Source organism: Thunnus maccoyii, chromosome 24 (assembly GCF_910596095.1).
Source record: "Thunnus maccoyii chromosome 24, fThuMac1.1, whole genome shotgun sequence".
Lineage (NCBI taxonomy): Eukaryota > Metazoa > Chordata > Actinopteri > Scombriformes > Scombridae > Thunnus > Thunnus maccoyii.
The window spans coordinates 5,250,154-5,268,410 of NC_056556.1; the positions used below are offsets into that span (position 1 = coordinate 5,250,154).

The 18,257-nt window shown below is 36.5% G+C and overlaps 1 protein-coding gene and 1 long non-coding RNA gene across 17 annotated transcripts in view; both read right to left on the minus strand.

Annotated features, from left to right (window-relative positions):
* Window positions 1–18,257, minus strand: part of LOC121892294 — a 343,857-nt gene that overhangs the window by 192,964 nt on the left and 132,636 nt on the right. For 4 of the 16 annotated variants that reach the window (XM_042405259.1, XM_042405270.1, XM_042405256.1 and 1 more), the window contains exon 1: window positions 48–277. The exons of 10 other annotated variants lie outside the window; for them this stretch is intronic. The gene's annotated coding sequence lies outside the window, so the exon portion shown is untranslated. Of the gene's footprint in view, window positions 1–47; window positions 278–938; window positions 1,091–18,257 lie in introns of those variants that run through there. 2 more of the 16 variants (XM_042405258.1, XM_042405263.1) reach the window with 2 other exon arrangements.
* Window positions 14,639–14,957, minus strand: LOC121892299. The gene is made up of 2 exons (XR_006094372.1): window positions 14,802–14,957; window positions 14,639–14,692 (listed from the first exon to the last, which is right to left on the minus strand). It is a non-coding gene; the product is annotated as an uncharacterized LOC121892299 (long non-coding RNA).

Genomic DNA, 18,257 nt, shown 5'->3' on the forward strand with positions numbered 1-18,257 from the left:
AAAGAGCCATTAAAGTGTAAAACACTGGAAACTGTCGGTTACATTACCTTAAGATGGAGAAAAGAATCTGCGTCACGATGTCAGACAAAGTAAAAGTAAAAGTAAATGTCACCAGGAAATATGAGGGAATAGAGGAGGCGTTACAGATAAATGATTAATTGTGGGTACATCCGTTGGTATTTCCCTTTATTTGTCATGTCCTAAGAGCCGGGTCATGACACTATATTCTGTCACATTTAGTGACCCGCAGCAGGTGTTATACTATAGTCTGTTATGGCAAGTCTTACTAGTAGAAATTGTATTTCAAGATACCGGCAACGTTGATTGTCTACTAGTCAAAAATAAATTTAAGATACATTTAACAGCTAGACTGGATATGCATCACAGATATCTAATTCAGTTCTTCCTAGTCAAAATGAACCTTTCAGATATTCACAATGACATTTTTCCGAGGACAAATTACATCGCTTTTGCCATTCATGTGTAGGCTATTGGGCTCTCAACTTCAGATATCCACAATTACATTTTTGATATCTAGAATGAACATTCTGGATATCTGCAACAGAATTCTTAATAGCTTTCAAGTTTCATCAGAAGTCAGTAATAACATAATCAAGCACATAAAGTTTAATTTGAAGAGTTGTTTAAAAACACGCACACAATCATTTACTGCATAGAAATAGTACAATTAGCTGATAATTAGCCTGATCAGCCACCGTTAGTAATCAATACAACACACATTATTAGACTGTAAATCATTAATCAAACCAATAACTAACAGCGGTCACACCAGACAACCTTATTATACTTTATTACTACTATGACACATGTAGGCATTCACCAATCTAGAGAACCCCACACAGAAATGACACCTCCTTAGGGCAACTTAATACTGCACTGCAGCTGCAAAAAAAGAAACTAATTTCACTCTTCATCACCTCGGCATCAGTCAGGCTGACCATCCTGTGCTTCCCCTCCAGCTGGGAACACTTGGCCTCAGTGAGACTGTGGGACTGTGCCTCATGAAGAGGGAATACAGCTCTTGGCTCTCAGTGGTGACACCGAACCATAAGCTGTCCCCACTCCTGAGATAAAGAAATATAATCTGCTTTATTTTAATTAACATTATTTTCATATATTCTTCATGTCGTAAAGAGTTTTCATGATGTTATCATTGTGTATAACACCTATCATGGGGGGGGGGACTGCTGACTTATGTTTCATGCTTTGTGTAGGACTGACTTCCCTGGCTGCCAAGGCTCCCAGGCTGCAGGCCTGCAACTCCTACGTTGAACAAGCACAGACATTAATACACACATAACATGATATTCAACACAGGGGGCAAGTGGTGAGATGGCATTAATGTAGTCTGTTGTATCTCTGTGATATGTGCAAAATGGGACAAATGAATTGTTTGTGGGTAAGATAAAGATAAAATTCTAACCATAGTCGTCCCTACAGCTGGCTGGTGGTTACAGCCTGATGATGAGAAAATCGCAGTTCAAATCCATTCGCTATAAGCCTGTTTCATCAATGTTTTGTGATTTTTTTATGGCACATAGATAACAGTCCAAAATTGTGTTTAAAAAAAAGCATAGTTTTTAGTTAAATAACATCAAATTTTCTTGGGGGAAGAAACCCCCGAACCAAAACTCCTGTGGACCTTTGATCTGGTTATTTTATTTGACCACTGCAGGTCCAAATGTTTAATTATTAATAGCATCATAAAACAACAACAATCATATCAGCAAAATGACGCAGAACAAGAAGAAATGCTGCCAGTTTTCTATTGAACACCTTAACTATGGATACATATTCTTCTGCTTTTTCCCAGTAGCCTCAGACTTTTTTCCTTGGTAGGTTGCTCTTGTTTTCCGTTGGAACAATTAATAAGGCATCTAGATAGTGAATGGGGAGGCACTGGCCTGCATTGGTAAACAGAAGCTAGACTATCTATTTAACCAGAGGATGTGGTCACAAAATTAAAATCGAAATTGAAATATAACACAAAACATGCACAGAAATATACCATGATATTAAAATTTTCTCAAGATGTCAGTTAAAAACATTTAAAATTATCCAAAACTTAATGGCGCTGACTCTCACTGCGATCCAGAACAGAAAGTAAAACAGCCACATTTTCCTTGTTCTCAGTTTGGCTTAAATACAAGTAAGACACATAAGTTCACAATGATTCTGTTGATATTTAAACATATATCAAGTATATACAGATTAAAAATGTATTCAGAGAGTGAAAAAGTTGGAAAGGTTGCCGCTGACAGCTGAAGCTGAGAGTGAAGGGTGAAATGAGGGCAAGGTCCATGGATGTTTTTATTAAGAGCTCTTATATTACATCCATGGCAAGATCAAGGAAACTATAAAAGTTTTATAGTGTCCTTGGGCAAGGTCGAATCTAGGTCTAGATGGTTACCTTAGATTTGCAAATCTCTCGCGAGATTTGTACGTGTTGTTTCTTCATTGTGTGTGTTGTGCAAAATAATTATGTTTTATGATGTGACAACGCTGTGGTTAACTTCTGGTTAGGTTCAGGCACAAAATACACTTGGTCAGGGACAGTAAAAAAAAATTCACGATTCGGGATCACTCTCTGTATGTTTTAGTCACTCTGTAACTGTCATAAAGGGAGAAGCTTGATTTCAGTAAGACAGCGGTGCTTCAATTTACTGGTGCCTCTAAAATAAAAACATTCAGAAATTTGAGCGGAGCAGAAGAAAAAATAAATAAATAAAAAACTTCCTTCTGCATGTGGTTGCCTGGCAACTGGTCCCAGCCGATAAACCGTCTGGCACATAACTCCCATGGATGTATTATAAGAGGTCTTATAATACATCATACACTGATAATTCCTCATAAAATGGCAAATTGCCGTTTTATACTGTTTTTCTTTTCTTCAACGGATTAAACAAACAACATATATCATGTTAGTGAGTGAGCTTTAGAGGTGTTTAGTAAGTGGACTTTTGTTTTCTTTTTGTTGATAATTGGGCAGAACCAGGCTTTAAGTATTTATGCCAAGCTAATTAACTAACTGGCTCCTTGAGGTGGCTTCATATTCACCAAACATATTTAACAGTTATATCAACGCCCCAAGATAAAGATTAAAAGACAGGCTCACATTTCATGTCTGTCTTAAAACAACAGTCAGGAGCCCAAATGAACACTGAAACATGTTTTTCTTGCTGTAATCATTCCTCATGTTCATACTGACCATTAGAAGATCCCTTCATAATCCACTTACAGTGTAAGTGATGGGGGACAAAACTATAGATTTTCAGACTTCAAACTACTTGTGTGGTATTAATGTAATGGAGTAGAATTACAACCATCAGAGAGAGGAAAACAGTGGAACTTTGCTACTACAATTCACCAAAACCCTGCAAACAATGACGTCTACTTGTTTGCTTAAGAGGCAGCAACTTTAACCAAACCAAACAAACTTATCACTATACCTCCAAAGACTTTTAGTACAAGCTCCCATTTGTCGGAGCCCGGCTCTAGACTGTAGCAATAAAACGGGAGGTCACATGGGTATTCGAGAGTACGAAAGTAAATTTATTTAGCACAAAGTACTCAAAACAAACAAAAAATAATAGGCAGGGTCAGTCTGTAAAATCAGTCATGCAGGGAGTGGATGAATGAGTTTATGCTGTGTGGGTGGTGAAACAAAAGAAAATGAACTAAAAAGTAACACAGGAGTATGTGGGGGAGAGAAGAGAACTGAACTGGCAGCTTCTCTGACTTTTATATGGGGCACACGGGGCCCAGGTGTGTCCCATCCTGCTAATCAGTTTGCTCAGGAACCTGCTCCTGCAAACAAAGAACACAGCAGCAACAAGAAGCACAAAGCAGAGGGGCCGTCACAAGTGGCTGTCTGATGCTTCTCATCTAATTCTTGGCAAGAAAGTGAATAAGTGTATTTCCTAAAATGTCAAACTATAATAGTTAATATAATACAGATGTAACAGTTAAGTAAAAATTGGCATAGAAAGCACGGCAGACTTTTTGGACATGGACTTCTGAGCAGGATCTTAAATATCATGCAAATAATGTAAAGAGTGTAAACAATTAAAATACATGGTCCATATAATAAAACTAGAATTTAAATGTTCCTCTGACCTCAGAACTCCCTGTTTCCATCATCAAACTTCTGTAGAAAGCCAGTAATCATCTGACCCTCATACGTTAAATATATGTATTTAATTTGGCTCTGGTAAAGGTTAGATGATTCTTGTTACTTTAGGTTTTCTTTAGGACTTCGCTTGGAAGTATGTAAAAACACAGTAAGTATAAAGGGAGTGGGATCTCTAGAAAATCAGCCTTTTCAAGTAAGGATTGATCAAGGAATAAATTATATCTGATAAAATTATTTGGTTGTAACACACACCATGACAAAAGTTTCCATTTGAAAACTATTTTGCTGCTTTCGGGTTTTATTTCTCTAAAATAAATTAATTACATCTTTACTATGAAGCGGACCGTGCAGTCGTAATGCCACCAAATGCTCACGTTGGTGTTGATATTATAAATTCAAAGACATCACAAAATACAGCAAGTTTCTTCTTTTCTTTTTTGGCTGGATCGGCCACGGACCGTGAGTGACTGAGTGAGTGATGAAGTTACACCATTGGTTGACCAGCCCAGTGTTTGGGTTTCCTCATTGGCTGTTGCTCTTTCACACTGAATCAACATGAGATGATGTAAGCAGAGGACAGCATTGCAATGCACCTCTGACGCTCTCAGCTCTGGTGTTAAATGCAGTGAAGTCAGCTAAACTCCTGTTTAAACAGACGAATATCAGCGTCTCTGCATCTCCTCCTCTACCATCCAGTGTGATCAACTCTCCAGCTGGCAGCGCTGGCAGCACTCAATGCAGAGGGAAAAACAAGACATATCCGCAGATAGAAACAGATGAAAGAGTAAGTGGAGTTAACAGATAATTAGAATAGTTATAATAAGAATTAAAATCAGTTCTTTTTCAAATCAAACATCTTAAAATATAAGTGGAAAGTAGGCCTATTGTTCTTTTAACTGCATTTATAACCTTTTTTTTGACTCAAATGTAGCTTAACCGTGTCATGTAATATGCTGCTACAGAACACTTTAACAACAAATATTACTGGGACAACTACAGAAAATTGCAGATGAACATTTAATATCCAGGAAGTCGGATCATAGACAGCGATGAACAGGCCCTCACACCTCACGTGCATCGGAGGGAGCGCCAGCTGTTGTATCGCTGCTGGAGGTCCATTGAGATGGCGCTGAATTTTCAGAATTATCGGACACTTTGTGAATGGGTAAAATATTATTTACTGTGTGCAGTTTGTGGCGCTGGAGATGACATATTAGAAATTGTGTATACGTGAAATATTAATGCAGCAATACATTTAGCAGAATATAATCGATATAAATTTTCATGAAAATTGGACATGCATGTAGGAGATAACTATCACTTCCTGTGGCTCTAAAGAACACCCACTAATTACATGTCATGTTGCTGTATATCATGTGTAGACCACACCATGTAAATTTCATGTAAATCGGAGGATGTTTGTCACATAAGGCCTACTTCCTGTTGTCAGAAGTTGGCGCTATGACTATGACTCAATATTGACATGTAGTTGTGTTCAGGCTTGGACTCCTATCAAGCATGAGAAATTTGTGGCGGATTGGACAATGTAAAGTTGAGTTACAACAACTTCCTGTTTAATGCTCCAAACATGTTTTGGGCCAAATTTATTGGCACGCCACGCCAATGGTGATCAATGAAAACCAAAAAGCTTCGCAATTTAGCATTGCAAAGGTCTTTAGATGTAACCTACCAAAATTGAAGGCGTTTTGACTCAAAGTGGCTGACTTCCTGTTGGGCTTAGAGTATGGCTCCAAGAGGTTCTTCGAAAGTTTGGACATGATACATGTGCCTTCCAAATTTGGTGCATCTAGGTGAAACCTATATGTGGGGGATTCAACATTTCATGGGGGGCACTAGCGAGCCATTTTGCAACACCCATGTCCAAGACCCATAAAACATATAAATGTTCACAATTCTGATGCATGTGGCAAGTTTCAAAAATTGTGGTTAATTTGGACAAAAAACAATAATTCCTTGCATTACAACAGGGCCTTCACACTACTCAGTGCTCAGGTCTTCATAAATAATGATGTGATGGAAAATCAAAGCTCTGAAAGACTGTCCATCAGTCAGGTGAATCCAAAAAAGTTAAAAGAAAACTAACAAAAATGTAATCATTGAATAAGGAATAAAAAAAGTCCTCAGCCAATATGCTGTATATGGAGACACTGAAGACTGTCATAAGTTTCTCATTGCAAAGTGAAGTCAGTGACTGTCAGTAAGCTGTTTCTCACTCTTTGACCTTCCTGTTTTTCTAACAACAGTGTGACATTTTATCTCAGCAGCTGCAGACGGACAGAAAGAGAAACTAAATTTGAAAAGTGAGCGTGGGAGTAAACTCTTGTCTCTCTCATGTTGTTCTGTTTGTAAGGTTGACTGAGTCTGACATTTTCAACATTTCAAACATTACAGTTTTCTGAAGAGACCGTTTCACCTTGTCACTACTAAACATTTTTCCCTTTAATTTTTAAATGTTAAATCTCTGTTGAGCTGTTCTGGAGTTCTGGTAAAAAAAAGTTGTGTATTCATGTACCACTTATTCAGGTGATATTTTAAAATTACACAAGTTAAAGCTACTGAACAGTATAATATTCAATTAGTCAATACTGTACTAACTAATGCAGGTTGTAGGAGGACAACAGCTTGTTCTTTAATACTCCTACAAGACTAATCTGGACATAGTTAAAGTAAACTGTCAACTGTGTATTTTCACTTTTAATCAGTTGGTAAGTGCACAAAAAATATTTTTGATCTATAATCACTGTTGTAAATTTTGACTGAATTCACACTGGAAACCTCACTTGGTGTTGTGAAGTGCAGCCTCACAGAGCTGCTTAACTGTAGACTCTAACCAGCCTTCCTTCTTGAATTAATGATCAATTTCTTATAATTTAATATTAGTTTTGATATCTGTATTACATTCATGACATTTTTTTTAATCTCATCTCATTCATTGCACTTACATAAAAAGGATTTTTTTTTCTTTTTTTGTCAGAAGCTGAATTGTGTTCTTTGCTTTCCAGTACATGCAAACACATCCATGTATTACTCAAGCATGGTTTATTGAAATTACCCCGTGACTGTAATAGGAGAAGTAAGATGAGTGGATGCAACATCCTGACAGTCTGAAAATTGAAAAGAAAGATTTGTACTTATTAAGATTATACAAATCAAAGATACAATAAGTCTTCACTTAGTGGAAAATGACAGGATGAAGAAATCTACAAACAAATACAGTAATAATGTTTATAAAGATTATTGCTTTGCTTCTTCTGTTTCTCTAGATTTCTTCTTTGTGTCTGAGTCTCTCAGAGCTTTGCAGGGCGTGTTGTCAAGTTTGACTTCCTGTTTGATTAAACCACAGAGGAAATTAGAGCTTGTTTGAGAAGAACTAGTCCTGCAAGTATCACTGGTAAGTACGTGACAATACATGCATGTTGGAATTCTGATATGCTTGCATTGTTACATCCAGTTTTCAGAGTGATGCGCCACAGCTTCTCTCCACCAACCATAAAACCAACATACAGTTCTGAAAGTCCATGTCTAAAATATACTGGAAGTCTAACTTGTGTTGTTTACATTTTCTTTATTATTTTGGTTTGTTTTGTCTTGTGTTTTGAAGTTCGTCGTTTTAGGGATTTCATATTGAAAAGCTGCAAATGTGGAGGGTACCCTCTTGATTTTATCTAACTCAGGCTACTGAACCTTCATTTTAGTCTAAGTTGAATTTAACAACGCATTTTTTCAGGAACTGAGTAATTGACTCCCATCATTTACATTTAAGTCTGACAGTATTTCAGGGCAAATATGAACAGGAGGAACAATTAGAGACCAACAACTATTTCAATGTACATACGGGTCTTGTGAGTTTTCTGTTAAGAATTATTGTCACACCAGCTGTTTGATGTGATGAAATTGGACCATTTTGACTACGAATTTTGAGTTGCTACAAAGTGAAATGTGACGATGGGAAACAAATAAGGGTAATCCCCAAAGTTATGTGAGACATGTGAGATTTTCACTCAACAACAATAAGAGTCATTGCTGTAAAATCAATAACAGTAAAGGTCTAATCTTCACTTTGAGCAGCTACAACCTTTAAAACAAGCTGCTTTCATGTTAACACATCAATAATTTCACCCAACTATTATTTAAAATAACTTGACATTTAGATTAACTTTAACAATCCTCTCTCCATGGTTTAAAGTTTATTATTAACAAATGCAGTGAAATATTGAATATATTATATATATTATATGTTTTATTGTGTCATTTACATACTGTAGGTAAGAAAAATAGTATATAGTATCTGTTGAAGTATGAAGTTATATTCGATATATTCTGACTTGCTGACATTCAGTGGGCCACTGGGCCTCAGCAACTTAACCTGCACCTGAGATCCATTTCTACCTGACCAGAAGGTTGAGGTGGGATCTTCTTCTTCTATGCCGTGTTCTTTAAATACTGGAGGTTTCCTATTGTTTTGTACTTGACATTCTTGGGAGTGCAAATGTCACAGTTTGAGATTAATCCCAACTCAGTTTATTCAGGAAGGTTTTGTGTTCATATCATGAGTGATTGAACGGCTCAAGTGGACTTTATTCCTTGAGCTAGTTTCATCAGAATCACCCCTTAAATCCTGGAAGAAAACGGTTCACATCAGCTTATTTGCTCTCATCTTATTCAGGCTTCTGTACCTTTTATTGCATTTCCAGACTATTTCAGGATTGTTGCATGTCAAAATTGATGCACTGCCTAGGCTATTGTACCTTACATGTGTACATGTATAAAACCAGATGGACAGTACTGATCTGTTACTCAAGCATTAACATTTTCCTCTTAATCAGCAGTCTGGAGTTTGATTTCAAAATTTCTTCTACAGTTTGCTTTGTTGCGTGTTACTGAACTTGACCACAAAGGATCTAAAGTTTGATTTTTAGCATCTTTTATAACAAAGATTCCAGTGACCAATGATATTCTATTTCACACATAACCAAGCTGGATTTTCTCTGAGGTTTTTTAAGGCGCTCTGAATCCTGCAGTGTACTATTTCTATTGAACAATTTGTACCACGAAGAAGAAATCACTATATATTTTGATTTAAGGACTCTTCAGCTGTCGGAGGACCTGTGCTGGTGATGTGATGATATTATAAAATGTAAATATATAGTTATATAAAGTGGTAACTTTAGAAAGTCCTTGAGTAACTAAACTAATATTCAACCAGGATTTAGATTCTGACAGATAGTGAACCTCTGCTAATGAATGCGCTTTGATACGGATTGAATGAATGAGGAAATGAAACAGTGTGTCTGGTTCTGTAAGAGGGAGGAGACGGAGAGAAACTCAGGGTTTGTTGAAGAAAACCTGCCAGCGAGCAGGTTAACTTCACAGAGTCAGTTACTGCAGTAACTGACACCAAGTTTAAGTTAGCTCTCTTTCTGAAACTGAAAACCCAGAGTTTCCCTCATTTCACTAAACCTGCTTTCTGAAACAGGCCCCTGTACTACAAAGTAAGTTCAACATACTCAGGATATCTTTTCGTTATCTGGCTTCACTGAGCCTAACATTGCACTGCACTGCCACCCAGTGGATGACACCAATTGGACAGAAATTCAATCGCCTCTCTTGAGATGTTGGCAATATTAATGTGCACTTTGGTGGATAGAGGACAATAAAGCAGACAACTCAATTATATGCAGTGATTCAGGTGCAGCTTTAACTACAATAAGAGAAATCAAATCTAAGTCCAGACCTGATATACTGGCAGAGATTTATCAAATATTATACAGAATTCACAAAGCAGATTATGAGAAGAAAATCTTATTTTGTCTGCCCCTTACTCAAAACATAAAACAATAGATGGTCTGTTAATTACAGTTACTTAACCACCAATACTTACAGTAACATGAGAAAAATCTAAATATACATTTAGAAATTTTCTTGAACTTTCAAGTCATTGTCCACATACAGAGCCACAGCCCTCCTGTTGGTCCCATTGATATAATACAGCTAGAGAGCAGGAAATCCTTCACAGAGGCCAGAATTCATCACATCCAAACTGCTTTACTTTGATGTAGTCTATTAAAAACTAAGCTAACATTTCAAAGCTTGTGAGGGCTCAGTTCAGACTCCTTACCTGCAGAGAACAGTAACTTCTTATCTTACTAAAGACTTCCTTTGTTGAAAAACAAAACATTTCTCAACAAATTCCTGTCTTTTCCATGTGCTCTGAGGTGGTAGCTTCTTTGGCTTCATACATGGGGCACACCGGGCCCAGGTGTGTCTCATCCTGCTAATCAGCCTGTCCTCAGGTAACCACCCCTAAATTTGGAGTGCGCATGTATTCTCACCTTTATGGTAAATGCATTGAATAACAATAACTTGTGTTACATATATATATATGTGTGTGTGTGTGTGTGTGTGTATATATATATATATATATATGTTGGCACAGCTGGATCAGCTCTACAGTTCAAATAATAACAGGGGTGTTTACCACTGTCAGCACAATTAGTTTTCAATTGATGTCCTCCAACATCAGATATCAGAATGTGATATATTGGTGTCTGCATGTTACTGCTAAAAATGAGCTGTTTGACAAGCATCAACATATTTATAACCATTAATCCACAGTTTGTAAGTGGACTGTTCAGACACTGAGTGACCAGGAGACATTTCTACTGGCAGCAAGTTCTCATTTTTTAAGTATTTGCATTTATTTTTGTACTTCAGACAGTTGTGACCACTGAGCCCTGGTCAGATGATGATGATGAAGATATTCGATGATGATAGCCATACTAAGTATTTGAGAGAAACACATTTTAACTTTAACATATTTCCTAATAGTGTCATAGCACAGGTAATGTTGGTGAAATGTTTTGTTATTATTATTTCAGGCTTTACCTGAACCCTGGTGTTCATCCTCTTGTGTTGGCACTAAGCTCGCTCTGCTCTCAATTCATGTAGGTTCACTAATAGACACAGAAACTAAACCAAAATACTTTAAGGATGAGAGTTATCCTTCATACAGTACATACTGTATGTGATGTTTTTCTATGCTCCACCTTTGTGTGTGTGTGAACCAGGTGGTGGAATAAGACATGTTTTGCCTTTCATAAGACTTTTTCTCTCACATCCTGATGACAGATGTTGTTGATCAGTGCATGAATTTACTACTCATTCATATGAGAGTTTATCTTGTGTGTGCATTTAGTCTGGCTGCTCTACTCTTTCCTGACCATCACAGTGCCAGTGTCAGTACAACCACTATGATCTTGGAGCACAGCTGAAGTGACGTCACTCAGTCAAGCCCCTACAGACTGGGGTTCCCCTCCCACATTGCACATGTTTGAATATAATTACTACACATGTAATCATGTTTAATTTCCGCTGTTCGTGTTGGAACATTAATACTTTTATTAATATAAAACCTCGTCTGGGCACCACCTTCCACAAATAACCTTTAGTGTCCGGAGGAAACATTAAAGCTTGAATTTAAGCTTCTTCTCCAAGCAGTGACCTCTGTTTACTGTTACTCAAAGAAATCACACAACATCTTAGGATAAATGAAAACATTATTTATTTTTATTTATGAAAAGCTAAACGTCTTGACACACAATAAAGCATAAAGTAATAAATAAAAATAATGAATGATAATAAAAATAAAACAATATTGTTGAGAAATAGTGGCTTGAAGTGTGACTCCAGGCTAATGTATCGCAATGGGGAATGCTGAGGGAAGACTAATTCAAGTTCTCTAAAGGAGTTATCTTCTAATTTTAACATTATTCGACATCAACCCTGAATCACAAAGCCATGTTTTGTCTCAGCAGGTCCAGGTTGATGTGGGTTCAGCTGGAGTCAAACTACAATTATACAGTGATCCGTTACGACCCGGATTGGCCCGAATGTTACAGATGGGTCTTCGTGATAAAGCAGTGTTTAACTACCGCTGAAGAGAAGTCAAGTCATTCAGGCTGCTCTGGACAGAGACTTTCCAGTTTAACTCCTAGTTGGCCAACTGGTCAGTGAACTGGTCGAGGACCAGTTTCAAACATCGCTCTCTGCTTCCATACAACGCTTCAGCTTGAAGAATTCAGGCTTTGGTTGGCTTCTTGTAATCTTTGTTGAATGCAGAATAAAGTTTAATCTGACTACACTCAAAACTTTAGAAGCATAAAGTTCAAAAATTAAATACTATACATGGAAACACAAGATTTAATGTTACAAAGAAAAGAAAAACAAACCCAACTTGTTTCAACAAAAGATCAATAACATCTTAAGAATCAAGAATTTTGTCTTGGCTCATGAGTTCCTGGAGACCAGCTCAACTCAGCTGAGTCAAGATTTTCTATTTACAACAATTTATAACTTGTTTTGTGCTAAATATTCAGTTCCTTTGTTCTGGACTTTTAAGGTGAGGTTTGACTTCGACTTGAAATGGCAAATAACCTTTTTTACATTGGAGAAATATTTAGTTTTAAAGGCAATATTCACACTTCAGAGTCACTGTCTGAATACTTCATATCACCTTGTACCATATATTTTAAACCATTCAGAAAAACATTTCAGCATCATACATTCACTTCATAGTAAGTTAATCCTTCCTCATCAACATAGCAAACAGCATCATGTTGACTGACACCGAGCCTGATTACACACTAAACTACTCAATGTTAACAGAAGGGTTCATGGACTGTATATAACCAAAGATATCTCAGTCTTTGCGAGTGTGAGCAGAGAATTTGCTGTTAACTGTTTAGAAAGACCAAGGTTAAAATAGTGCATCAGAGGGTAGCAAGATTGCCACAGTATCTTAGATAGAAACGAAACGAGAAGCAGCAGCCTTGACAAGAAGGAAGAGTTCTGAGGTATAAAAGGTGTGAAGAGTTCTTCATCTGTGTGCCTTTGTGCTGTGAACCATGCCCTGAGCATTAATACTGTAAGAGTTCTTTGTCTCGTTCCTCTTTTGATGGGATGTGTTTGGCAGCATGTAAATATGCTGCAGCATGAATGTAACATTAAATATTATGTCTGTGTATTTTCTTCTTCAAATTCTGTGGCACCATAAATTATTTGCATCCTTCTGCTGTGGCAGTGTGCAGTAAGTATGTGTCTTATGAGACGAATCAAATTATGATGGCATCACTTATTAGAAATGGTAATTCAAACTGAGATTTTGTGAAAAAAAAAGCAAAGTGGTACAGTACAATATCTCAGTGCAGGTTTGCAGTATTTGGAGATTTTTAGTAATCTTCAAAGGCTTTTGATATAAACCCTATGGAAACCAAGCCTACAGGATGGTTTAATTGTATCGTCTACTCCCCTCTATATAAACACAATGTTAGATTTCCCATAAAGAGGCGAAAGTAGAGCCAAACCTATTGAAATCCAAAAATAAAAAATATTCTCCAAACACACAAAATAAATGAATTTCCAGTTAAAGTAAGGTATTGCACAACTGTCTTCTTGAAGTCTTTGAAATCCTCTTTGGTGCTCACAACAACACACGTCTGACCCTGCGTCTGTTCTTTGTCATCAGGTTGATTTGGATCTTCGCTGTGGAAAATAAGAAAATCAAACAATTGAATTTTCCATGTGATGTTTCAGGAGTCTTTTTAAAGGAAGTTACAGTATATTATAGCTAAGATTCTTTATTAGTTGTTCATTGTCCACAAGAAGGAGCATGGAAAGAACTAGATAATTTGACTCTTATTATAGGCGGAGTAGACATAGTGTTTGTTGTCCCCATCCAATTGATTAACTCCAAGGAATAATTCAAAATGTTAGGAAATGCACTTATTCAATTTCTTTCTGAAAGATAAATGAAAGGCTTGTTATCATTCTTGTCTGTATGCTAAATGTAAAGCTACAGTCAGCAGACAGCTAGCTTAGCTTTGCTTAGCTTAGCATAAAGCTAGCCTGGCTCTGTCTGAAGATAAAATCTGCCTACTTGAACTTCTAAAGCTCATTAATTAAACCGTTATATTTTGTTAGTTTAATTTGTACAAAACCCAAAGTGTAAGTTGTGATTATGTAATGCTTCTTCCAGCATCTAGTCTTTATGCTAAGCTAAGCTAACAGGCTGCTTGCTGAACATATTTACCCCACTAATATGAGGGTAGTACATCAATCGTCTCATCTAACTCTTGGCAAAAAACAAATAAACGAATTTCCAAAAATATGAAATTATATTCCTTTAAGTGTAACACAGAGTCTTTTACAGCGTAGACCAGGTCTGCTGAAGATGCAAAAAGGGGAAATTTCTCTACAGGCTAGCATACAATTCACCATCTTGTAGGAATAACATTACCAGTGATAAATGAATAATTCATGAATATTTCGTTGGGTTTAAATGGAGCAGTTCTTTCAAGGAAATTCCTCCCTCTCTTATCACAATATTTAAAGCATAACTCAACCTTCAAAGTCCAGCTCGTAGTAGTTTCTGTTCACTGTGAAGGGCATTTTGCTGTTGCGGTTTTGCTGGTACTTCCTCTCGATTTCATCGCTGTTTACTGAACATTCAGTTGTGCCCCTCTGCAGAAAAAAGGCCATTCAAATCATAATAATGCTGAAATGTATTTATTATTCAGAGACGAATAAAGTTTCTCAGCTAAATATGAAGTCCACTCCGCAGATAACTTACCTTGTATATGAACTCATACCATGTCCCACTGTCTCCCTCAAACTGCCATTGTGGTTTGGTGCCTGCTTGATGAAATAGAGCAAGATGAAACATTTAAAAACACTAACAGTGATTATTATTTTATTTTAAGGGGCATTAAAGCTGCACTAATCTATATTTTTATATGAATAATGTATCAAATGACTGTGTGATGTGAAAGATATCGATCATAATGACAAACCTATAAAGAATTCTGCAGTTACTCTCAGCTCTAGAGCTTTCTTCGCCTCTTTTAGTTCATTGTTGTTTTTTCTTAAAAGCTCTGATAAACCTTCTATATGCTACCTGCCCAGCAGGTACTGTAACAGCAGACAAAGTTAGTGACGACTCAGTGAATAAAGTGGAACATTTAGCTGAATATTTTTCTCATTAGTTGGTGGAGACCAAAAGAAAAGTTAAATAGAGAGTGAATATTGTATTTACAATCACTAACAACAGCAGATAATCCATACAGCAGCTTTAAGTAATCTAACTTAACATTTATCAGCTCTGTACTGCTGAACAACATTCAGGTACAGCAACACTGCTGCCTGCTGTAAAATGAATTAAGAATGTAATACTGTAGTTTTTTTTCTTCATAAATAAGAGTCTAAAACCTCTAAATGTTTATTTCATTAACTTCTGTTCTTTTTATCCAACGGACAAGCCTCTTATATAACCCATTCCCTTTCCAAACCTTTATTTTTACAATAGGAAGGATTTTTCCTATTGTCCTATAATCACCTCCGGGGTGTTTCAGCCGACAGTTGTATCCGTTGGGACAGTTTCCTTTCAGGGCGAACTCGCAAACATGTCTGTAGTGGCAACTGTCATCTTTCCAACAGCCACCTTCATTGTAATTCCTGCAAGGCTTCCTCTACACACACAGATACAACTTAATAAAAATACAGAAGTTCTTTCTATCAGTGGAAAGATAAAAAGTTTGTATAAATACTGTATTAAAGTGGGTTTAATCTCCACTTGTCATGACTCAGCATCTTCTCTGTCCAGAAACACACCTGATCATTGGTTTCTACATGAGAAGGAGACAAAGAAGAAAACATATCACATGTTCAGATGTTTGGTGGATATTTAACAAAGATGATGGAGGTGTTGATATCTTCAGATATAACTTAAAAGCTCTTTAGCCTGGCTTTAGATTAAGAATAATTTATAGACATTATTCATTTTACTATTTTATTCACTTATTTTATTGTATTAATGCTGTAAAATTATATTGTCTTTTTATTTCATTATTATTAATATTATATATTTTTTAATCTCACATCAATTTTATTTATCTTTGTTTTTTTCATTGTTTTATCTTTGATCTAGTTTTTATTTCACTCTATTTCATTATTACTGTCACTTTTAAATTTTATGTTGTTCAATTTTAAGGGGGGATTGTGAGGGAAATTACATACACTACATGTATAATCACGTTTGAATATCTTCATTGCACATGTTTGAATACAATTACTGCACATGTAATCATGTTTCATTTCCACTGTTTGATCATTCTGAATCTTTCCTGATTACACACTAAACTACTATCAATGTAACAGAAGGTTCATGGGATCTGTGCAACCAAAGATATCTTAGTCTTTGGGAGTGTGAGCAGAGAATTTGCTAAACCAAACCCAAGTCACTGCTTCTTGCTAACGGCTGAGTGGTCGTTTCCATTTAAACAACCCAGAAAAAAACACAGATGGAGCCGTGTGTGTGTGACAACACTGTAAGAGATTTTTGTCTCTTTGTCAGAGTGGAATTGCAAAATTGCCGAAACAGGTTCACTGTTGGCACTTCACCTCTTAAATCTGATTTTCCCACTCCTCTAAGTGAATAGTATAATACATCTTAAAAATGTGTATTGTTATTATTTTTTTCTTTTTTTTTATTTACTTTGTGATTTTACATTCAAAATAAATTTACTTATTTAGCATTTTTGCCTTCAATAGATTACAACTGGTTACAATAATATTTCTCTCACCAGTTTCATTGCTGGTATCTGGGGACTCAGCAGTTTCCTGGTCCTGGGTGGATGTATTTTGGAGAGGTGGAGGCAACACTGACATCTCTGTGAAAGAATTATCACAACCATGATGCATCTATCACACATTGGATCTATATTAAGAGTTTTTTAACTGCTGCTTTTCAAAAAATGTCTTTGTCTTACTTGGCATTTTTGCCTTTAATAGATTCCGACTGGTTACAATAATATTTCTCTCACCAGTTTCATTGCTGGGATCTGGTGACTCAGCAGTTTCCAGGTCCTGGGTGGATGTTTCAGGGACATCTGGACTTGTTGCTGACCTCTCTGTCAAACGATAAAGGAACTATCATGACTACAATACACCTGTCACACAGTGGAATAATGAAATAGTTAAAGAAAATGTATTTATTTCACACTCTAGGAGGATTTATAGTTGTGCCAAGTGAATACAGCATGAAGAAAATCTCAGTTCTCTTCTGTTTTAGTAGTCATGGTAATATCACACTTTAAAAGTACTCCATTAGTCCAGTAAATAAATGTCCATAGTCAAAATTTTTCAAAATAAAAGTACATACGTGTTTGCAGAAAAATATACTTAAAGTCCCTGTGACCCAAGCCACAGGCCCCTGTGATTGTTATATTCATGTGTAATTAAAACTTAACTGCTCTGATTCAAAGTGCTGCTAATTTCAACAACTCATAACAAATAATTTATATGATGATCACATGTTTTGTATGTAAAAGTGGAATCTACAAGGTACCCAGTAACTGTAGCTGTCAGATAAATGTAGTGGAGTAAAAAGTATAATACTTCCCTCTGAAATGGAGATGAAATATAAAGTAGCATAAAATGGAAACACTCGAGTGAAGTTAAAGTACCTCAAAATGGTGCTTAAGTACAGAAAGAATGTAAATGCAGTTACTGTGGGGAATATAATTGGTGCTTTCAACGGGTGAAATCTGACTGTCATGACTTTGGCCATCAAACCTGTTGGATATTAAAACATTTCACTCACCAGTTTCTTTACTGGTTTCTGGAGGCCCAGTAAATGTCGTGTCCTGGTTGGATGTTTCTTGCACAACTACAGGACTTGCTGGTCTCTCTGTTAAAATGTTAAAAAGTTAAAAGAACTGTCACAGTCACAATGCATCTGTCACATGCTGCTGATAAAACAGTTAAAATGGTAACAAATTTTATAAAGTTTTTACAAACCAAAAAGAAAAACTGAAAAAAATTCCCCCCACAAAATGGTTCAAGAAAAGTTCCAGTTGTTTCATAAACTGGGTCTTACTGGGTCAGTATGATCATGTTTCACTCACCAGTTTCATTGCTGGTATCTGGGGACTCAGCAGTTTCCAGGTCCTGGGTGGATGTTTCATTGACCTCAGAGATTGTTGAGTTCACTATTGAATGATAAAAGAACTGTCACAACCACAATACATCT